This window comes from Durio zibethinus, unplaced genomic scaffold, assembly GCF_047325235.1.
Source record: "Durio zibethinus cultivar Kanyao isolate XHJ-2024 unplaced genomic scaffold, ASM4732523v1 HiC_scaffold_413, whole genome shotgun sequence".
NCBI classification, from domain to species: Eukaryota; Viridiplantae; Streptophyta; class Magnoliopsida; order Malvales; family Malvaceae; genus Durio; species Durio zibethinus.
Window position 1 is genome coordinate 14,524 of NW_028323036.1, and position 8,325 is coordinate 22,848.

Sequence of the window (8,325 nt, forward strand, 5' to 3'; positions counted from 1 at the left end):
AATCCAACTTATATGAATAGGAGTTAATTACAATTTTTTATCTAAACTTTGATAATTATATAAATTGGTACTTAAATAGATAAAATATCTAATTTACACTTAAAACTTTCAAATAATGTATTATTTTAATCTAAATTTTAATATTGTTAATTTTACTAGCCTATATGATATGTAACTATTATAATTTTATTATATGTATGTTTTTTATTAAATAAAAATATTAAATATTTTGTAAAAATATTTTACAGATACCACATGATAAATAATAATTGACCTATCCTAAATAATTTTTATGGTTTAAGTAAAATATATTTTTTAGATCTTTTTTATTAAAAAAAACATGTTGACAATATGTATAGTAAATACATAATTCGAAAATATTTGTCAAATGCTATGTATATAAGTTAATATAGTTAACAGATTAGAGTTGGGATTAAAATACTATATAATTTGAAAGTTAATGGTACAAATTATACATTTTATGAAGTTCAAGGAATAAATTGTACATTTTATTTTTTAGATATCAATTTATATAATTTTTTTTTCTAAAATTCATGCACCAAAAGTGTAATTAATTTTATAAATAAATATATCACAAAAATTCATTTAAACTTTTTATTTTTTTATTTGAAGTTTTCGTTAGCTTCGGGATACTGATTATGCTAGGAGAGATTCACCTCTATGTATATCAACCAATTTCACATATTTTAACTCATTGAAAACATTCAAGCACAGTGCAAAAAGATGGAAATATATACCAACTAAAGCCTGGGTTTAAGTTTTGATGTTGTACTTTGGATGTTTGATTAACAATTTTTCATTGAGGCCAATGGGACATTGTGGTTTGCATAAAGCATTTCAATCTTTTTATTTATTTATTTATTTTAATGAAAAATTCAAGAAAAGAAAGGTTTGATCTTCAAATTTTAAATTTTATTTTTCTTTAAAATAATAGATAATAACGCTAATTTAATTGATTTTTATATATGTGATATTTTATTAATATTATGGATCATATCATGTGTACACCACATAAAATCATCAATATCCTTTTTAGTGTTAATTTAAAATGTATTTTTTAACAGAAGTAATAAAAATCTCGTTCAAAATTGATCAATTGTTAGATGTCGCGTAAAATTTACATGAAGATTTCACAAAATATTTAGCATTTGTCTTTAACACATGCTATGCTCATGACATGATTAAAGTGGTCATATGTTGAAGAAAAAAAATATTGAATTTCAAATACCCTAAATTTTTCTTTAGGTTTTAGATGTAGAGGGATTTATGTTCTGGTCAAATAGCAAGATTTTCTCTTTATTTTGTGAATTTCATTTACAAAATTTAATTAATTTTGGTGGGATTGTTTAGAAAATTGGAAAACTGAAAGTAATTTTTCAAAGAATTATTAATATGGTGAAAACATGAAATTCCTAAATTTAAACCTTGAAAGTCTAGTGGCCGAAATCCTTTACATCTCAATTACAGAACTCAGAAGCAAGTGTAAATGTGATTATGAGTTCTTTATTTTTGTTTTTCCCTTATTTGTTTTGTCCATTTTGTTTGGCATTTGATATCACTTTGATTGTTGCCATCTGGTAATACTCAAAAGCTATAAGCTTCTCCTAGGTAGGATATGAAAAAAAAAAAAAAAAAAACAAAAGTAGTACAATTTAAAATTTTGATAAAAATTATATATAAAATTTAATAAAAATAAAAAAATTTATTTTATATTTGACATGTAAATACGAATTTTGATATGATAATTATTTTATTTTACATTTATTTGACATGAAATAATAAATGAAGATAGACACATTAATTTACAAGTAGTAGGATCCCTCATTCTTCAAGGTTAGAATCTTCACTCTTCCTTTATATCTCCATGTATGTACCTAAAAAAAATAGAAAATAACCCATTGCGCAATTTTACTACATTTTTTCGGGGCTTTGATTCTTTATGAAATTAATCTTGGGTAGAGATCAAGAATTTCAATGTCAAATATTGCAACAACATTAGTAAAGAGATGGATCCAAAGTTTAGCTGAATTAGTTCATATAATTAAATTTAAAAGATGACATCCAATAAATTTAAATTTTGAATTTTAATATTTATAACTTCATTTGTTATTTTTAAGTTACGATCTCTTAGGTATTATAAAAATATATTGCTAAATACTATTCAGAGTTAATGAACTTGCTAATCTATATTACTAATTGGTTTTACCGTAACATACTAGTATATAAATATACACATCTAGTCTACAACAAAAACTAGCATTTGCTCTCAAGATGAAGTCTTAAGTTGTAATCAATAGGATTTTTTTAGGACAATTTTTTTATCCTTTCAAACTATAAAAAAAGGGGGAATCAACAAGCAAAAAATCTTGCATTTGTAATGTATATGCTTGAATTGGGCTACATGATCTGTGGTTTTTTTGTTAGACCATTTTAGAACATCAAGAAGGAAGCAATATAATTCTGTCACGAGAGAAACAGAATAATATCAAACTTTTCTAATTATTAATTTTTAATTATTAATAATGATGCTTAAAGCATTTTTAGGGATACGTATGTTTTCTTCCTTTTTATTCAATAATTTAATCTTTTTTAAAATGAATTATTTGATTAACGGCATCTTATCACCATTATTTTAAGTATTATAGAAAAGAACAAAGGAGGCAGGTTCGGTTTGTTGTCGATTGCGAAAAAGCGTGTGCCTTGGCAATGACCTTCCATCTTCATGAAGCGTTTTTGAGCTCTCAAAAGGAAGGTGTTGACCCCTTTGAATTTAGTTAACCAACTACATTAAATCATTTATTTATGTGTTTTTTTTTTTATTTTATAAAACAAAATGGATTAAGAGCCTATGGACTCTGATCATTTTATAAATAAATAAATAAATTCAAAAAATAAATTTTTATTTAATTTTTAGATATTATTTTGATAGTAACAGAACATTATAATAATTGATTCAATAATTTGTTTATATAATTATTTTAAAAAAATAATATTTAGTAGTTTTATATTTAAATTTTTTTTTGTTTATATTTTGATATATATAGAAATATATTATTAATTAGATTAAATATATAAATTTTTCTTTCATAAATTATATTGTTAAAAAATTTTAAATGATTAACAAAGAAAATTTCGTATTCCCTTAGAATTTTAGTTTAAAATAATATGATCATACTATACCTTAGATTGAGAGTGTGACAACATTCATTCAAGAAAAAAAATAGGTAAACAAAAGTAAATATGTTTTAAAGACAAATAATCCCAAGGTCTACAACAGAAAAGCAACACTTTAACAAGGAATCCGAATAAGGAACGAGTAATTATAATCTAGACCACAATGATTACGAACGACCTTATTTTCTGGCTCAGCAGCTACATTTGTTGGGGCACACAGACGAGCTTTAGAGTCTTTCTTAGTCCGCTAAAAAGGAAAAATCAGATCTTCTTAAAATTACTCTCTACAAGCAACAGTATGTTTAGCAAGCTTCATGATAAATTGGCTGACGATAACTAAATTTCTTCAAAAACAGTGAAGCATTGGACGTAGACATTCCCCACAACAGTTCTGCGTAGTATTTTCAACCAAAGCAAGTTATATATGACACAAGAAGTTCAAGACAACAGTAACAGAGATGGAGAAAGGTAAATGTAAGATTACTTACTTGCAATTTCATGCCTTTCTTTAAATTGCGATGAAACAAGGAAGAAAAGCATTTCTAGTAGATTCATCCTCCCATTGCAGCTCTTTCCACCACTTTTCCTTTCCTTCAATGCTGATTTTGTTTGCTTTTGCACTGTTAGAGTTTAGCGGAAGTCTCCTCAGCATTGGGCAATTGCCAACTTTAATTTTCTTGATACATGGGAAGGGTAGTGCATTCCTGTAAATGCCCTTCAATTTTGGGAGAAAACCTAAAGTAAGATATTCGAGTGACACAAATGGGGTTAAAGTTCCTACAAGCCCTGCCACCTGACTCAGTTTTACCTCACTGATTATTTCTTCCATTTCATTGCAGTCTACTACATCAACAGTCCTCAGATTTGGAGCGAGAATAAGCCATGTTATGTCCCTCAATTTTAAGCATCCGTATATGTATACATGGTGAAGGCTTTGGAAGCAATGTTGGGTTGCAATGACAGAGGTTTGAATGTGGCTCTGTGCTTTTATCATTCTTCCTTCCCCTGCCCACTCCATCTTCACTTCTTCCAAACTTCGACATCCCCGAACTGCTAGAGTATGTAGAGACTTGATATTCGCTAAAGATAAAATATTCAATTGCTTTGAGCCGTTCAAAATCTCGAGCCCAATTTCTTCAGTGTAGCTGTGTGATCTTTCTGCATTCAAATATCTATCAAGAGCAAATGCACTTGTTATAGACAAGGACAATGCATTCAAGTGATTCAAGCACTGCAATTCTTCTAACAAGCATTCATGGCTTTCTTCTACTGCCTCATCGGAAAGATAAGAGCCAATCATTCTCAATACTCGCAGCTTTGAGAAACTAGATATCAACCCTCTTGGGATTGTGATGCCACAGTATATGTAACTCAAGTTCAAACACTTCAGCTTTTGTAAAGCCTTCAATTCAATTGGTAGCTCTCTTATATTTGTAGATGATAGGTCGAGATATTCTAGAGATACCAATTTTGCAATCCCCACTGGCAATTCTGTTATACCAAGACTTCCTCTAAGGCTTAGAACTTTTAGGCCACACATATATTGGAAGAAATCATTGTGAATCACCTTCAACTGAGGATTATTGTTGAGAAACAAAGTTTGAAGATCGGAACAGTTAGGTGCTTCTGTTAGATTTTCAATCTCGTTTCTCATCAATGACATTCTTCGCATACCTTTCCATCTTCCACCCTCTGGCATTTGAGTCAAATGATAACCTGCTTGCACAAAAAACCTCCATTTCTCTGCTTCACACGTACATGCTATCCACAAACTCATGTCACGAATCACATCATGCATTTTTATATACCAATCATCTACTCCTTCCAGTAAACATGCATGAATGAGAGAACCAATGATATGGTGTCCTTGATTTTGAGCTTGACTGTCATGTTCATCCAAAAATCCTTCTCCTATCCACAAATCTATCAGCGATTCTTTAAGAATTCGAAAATCTTCCGGGAACAAGCTACAATATAGGAGGCAAGTTCGAACCATGTCATTTGGCAAACTATCATAACTGAATTTTAGAAGAGGATATACCTCTTCGCCCATGTTTGGAAAAACAAAATTGGCTGATTTCTTCAAGACTTCAATTGTGTATTTCCATTCCTCGGGTGTGTTCTTGCAAGCCATGGCACGACCGATAGTGATGAGTGCAAGCGGTAATCCTCCACATTCTTTGGCCACTTCTTGAGCTAGCCCACGAATATTTGGATGACTATCAAAGACATCTTTACCAACATGTTCCTCAAACAATTTCCAAGCCTCTTCTTCAGGCAAACATTGCACTTGAATCTTCTCATGAGCTCTCATTTGGCCACAGACCGCAGTAGAACGAGTTGTAAAAATTAGTTTGGAACCATTTTCTTTAGTCGGGACAGGTATTCCTATCTTGGACAGGTCAACTCTTTCCCATATATCATCTAACAATAATACAAATTTCTTTTCTCCCAAAATCCCGTAGATGTCTGTAGCTTTCTCTTCGGGAGCTTTATCATTCCAATTTCCATTAAAAAGGCCAATCCTCTTTGCAATATCATCTTGGACCTTTCCAACATAAAATCCTTTAGACACCACAACCCAAATAACCACATCAAATCCACCTGATGAAACACCAATCTTGTTATTGATTTCAGTCAAGAGCCTAGTCTTGCCAACTCCCCCAACGCCATATAAGCCAATAATTCCCACATGCTTTTGTTCAAAGGCACTCCAGACCTTATTAAACATGGATTCCAAGCCTACGGCAGAGTCGCTCGGTCTTGGAACCACCGGAGCTGCAGGTGCCTCCGTAGCTACCACTTCAAAAGCTCCCTTTCCCTTTAGATCCTTAACATCACGTACGCTTTTGGCCACTCTTTTGCTGAAATTGAGGGTAGACTTGTAATTCTTGGAACAACAGCCTCCCATGCATAAATTCTTGATTTCTTCAGGACCATCAATAAGCAGTTCATCAACTTCATGTATCATAGTTTCTGCCCTTGAAAGCCATCCTCCAACTTCATCCAGCGGCCTCAATTTTTGTTGTACAGCGATGTCGACTTTCCTCATCACATCATTCCTTCGCTCCTTTAATTCGTCCAGAGCTGTGTTCAAGTCAGCAAGGTTTTCTTGAAGATGGCAGGCGTAGATTACTTGTCCAGCAACACAATCCCAGCAGCGGGAAATTATGGTATCACACGACAAAGAAATAGAGCAAACGTTCCCCATAGTTTTGCACAAGATTCTAATTCTAATAACTAGAGAAGAAGACGAGTGTTTAACAACGAGAGGGAGAAAGAGCAATAAGAAACTTAAATCAAAGGCTGTTGAATCAAAGAGTTTTTATTTTTGCTAGTCTCAGACAACAACAGGAGAAAGGAGCACCATAGCAGGCAAGCACAAAAGCGTATAGATCAAGAACAACATGGGTAACTGAGTAATTAAATATTAATTTCTTAGTTAGTGGAATGGGAAATTTTAGCCAAACTTATTGAAATTTCCATTTCATTCAAAGTGGAACTGTGGAAGTCAACGTGAGGATATTTCCTCTGGTCTTCCTGGCAAGTTGTGGTAAATATTCACTTTTCAATGAATTTAAATTTTAAAATATTTTTATTTTAACTCTTGACAGCAATAAATTTAATATATTTCAAATGATTTTATTCAAAATACATATCAGTTTTTTCACTTTCTAATAATTGATACTAGAATTGGTAGAAAAAAAATGGTATTTGAAAAGAGAAAAATATATTTTGGAAGCGAATAATTGATAAAAAAAAGTGGGCTTTTTTTTAAATAACGAAAAGACACATATATCATTGATTTTATATTTTTATAATAATTTTATTTTATTTTTTATAATTACTAATAATTGATTGGATTGGTATTAATTTACTCATGACCTCAATTTTAATAAAAATTTTATAATAATATAGATATTAGAAAATTCCCCGACTACGCCCGGGTCACTCATTTTTTTTTTTGATGAAATATAAATCATTTAAAATTTTAATTTAATAATAAATATATATGCTTTTTATACAAAAAATTAAATTCACACATTCTCAAATAAAATAATAATTAATTAGTAAAATATTTTATAATTTTTAATTATTGAAAATCATAATATTTTAATATAAAATAAAATTTTGATTTAAATATAATTAATAGTATACATATGTGATTTTAATTTATTTTGAATTTTTAATAATTACTTGAATTTAATTTTCAAGCTAGAAAAATATATATGCATATATTATTTTCAAAATATTCTCCATTAAATCATTTTTTATCTTAAGAGTAATTTTGAAAAAAAAATCAATAAAAATTATCCGCTTCCAATTATTGAAAAATTTTATAATAATATCTTTTATTATTATTATTATTATTATCAATTTTCTATGTAAATGAATATAATCATTAATCGTAAATTTAACATTAAAATATACATATATAACACAATTTATATATGTAATAAATGGTAAAAAGTAAACTATACAATATTCCCAAACACCTTATTAATTTAACATTTGACAGAACTAAAAAATTTAGGTTTAATTGGGCTAAAATTACTTAATCTTTACTTTCTCATATTTCTTTTTTAATTTTCTAAAATGTTACAATTTATTCTAATATAATAAAAGCGAACTAAACCCTTAGGGTTCGTATTCCTTTCTTTTCCTTATTTCTCACCTTTAGTCGTCGCCCACCAGTCTTTCTTTTCTTTTGTTTTTTTTAACTTCTATTTTTAAATCCTTTAAACTCATCCTTCCTCTCACTTTTTCTTTTTTATTTCTCCACCCTCCAACAAAAAAACAGAAAAAAACATATCAACATAATCTTTATGCTAATCTTGTCAGGAGAGAAAAAAATAATATAAAACTTTTCTAATTATTAGTTTTTAATTATTAATAGTGAATCTTAAAGCATTTTAAGGGATAGGTATGTTTTCTTCCCTTTTATTCAATAATTTAATTTTTTTTAAATAATTATTTTATTAATGGCATCTTATCACCGTTATTTTAACTATTATAGAAAAGAACAAAGGAGGTAGGTTTGGTTTGTTTTCCTCTGCAAAAAAGCTTGTGCCTTGACAATGATCTCCCACGAGCGTTTTGGAGCTCTCAAAAGCAACGTGTGGACCCTAT

The 8,325-nt window shown here is 29.3% G+C and overlaps 1 pseudogene across 1 annotated transcript; it reads right to left on the reverse strand.

The window, feature by feature from the left end:
* Window positions 1–3,242: 3,242 nt before the first annotated feature.
* On the reverse strand, window positions 3,243–6,593 carry LOC149506228 (disease resistance protein SUMM2 pseudogene; annotated as a pseudogene). The gene is made up of 2 exons (XR_016338378.1): window positions 3,684–6,593; window positions 3,243–3,586 (listed from the first exon to the last, which is right to left on the reverse strand). The product of XR_016338378.1 is annotated as a disease resistance protein SUMM2 pseudogene (transcript).
* Between the last annotated feature and the right edge of the window lie 1,732 nt (window positions 6,594–8,325).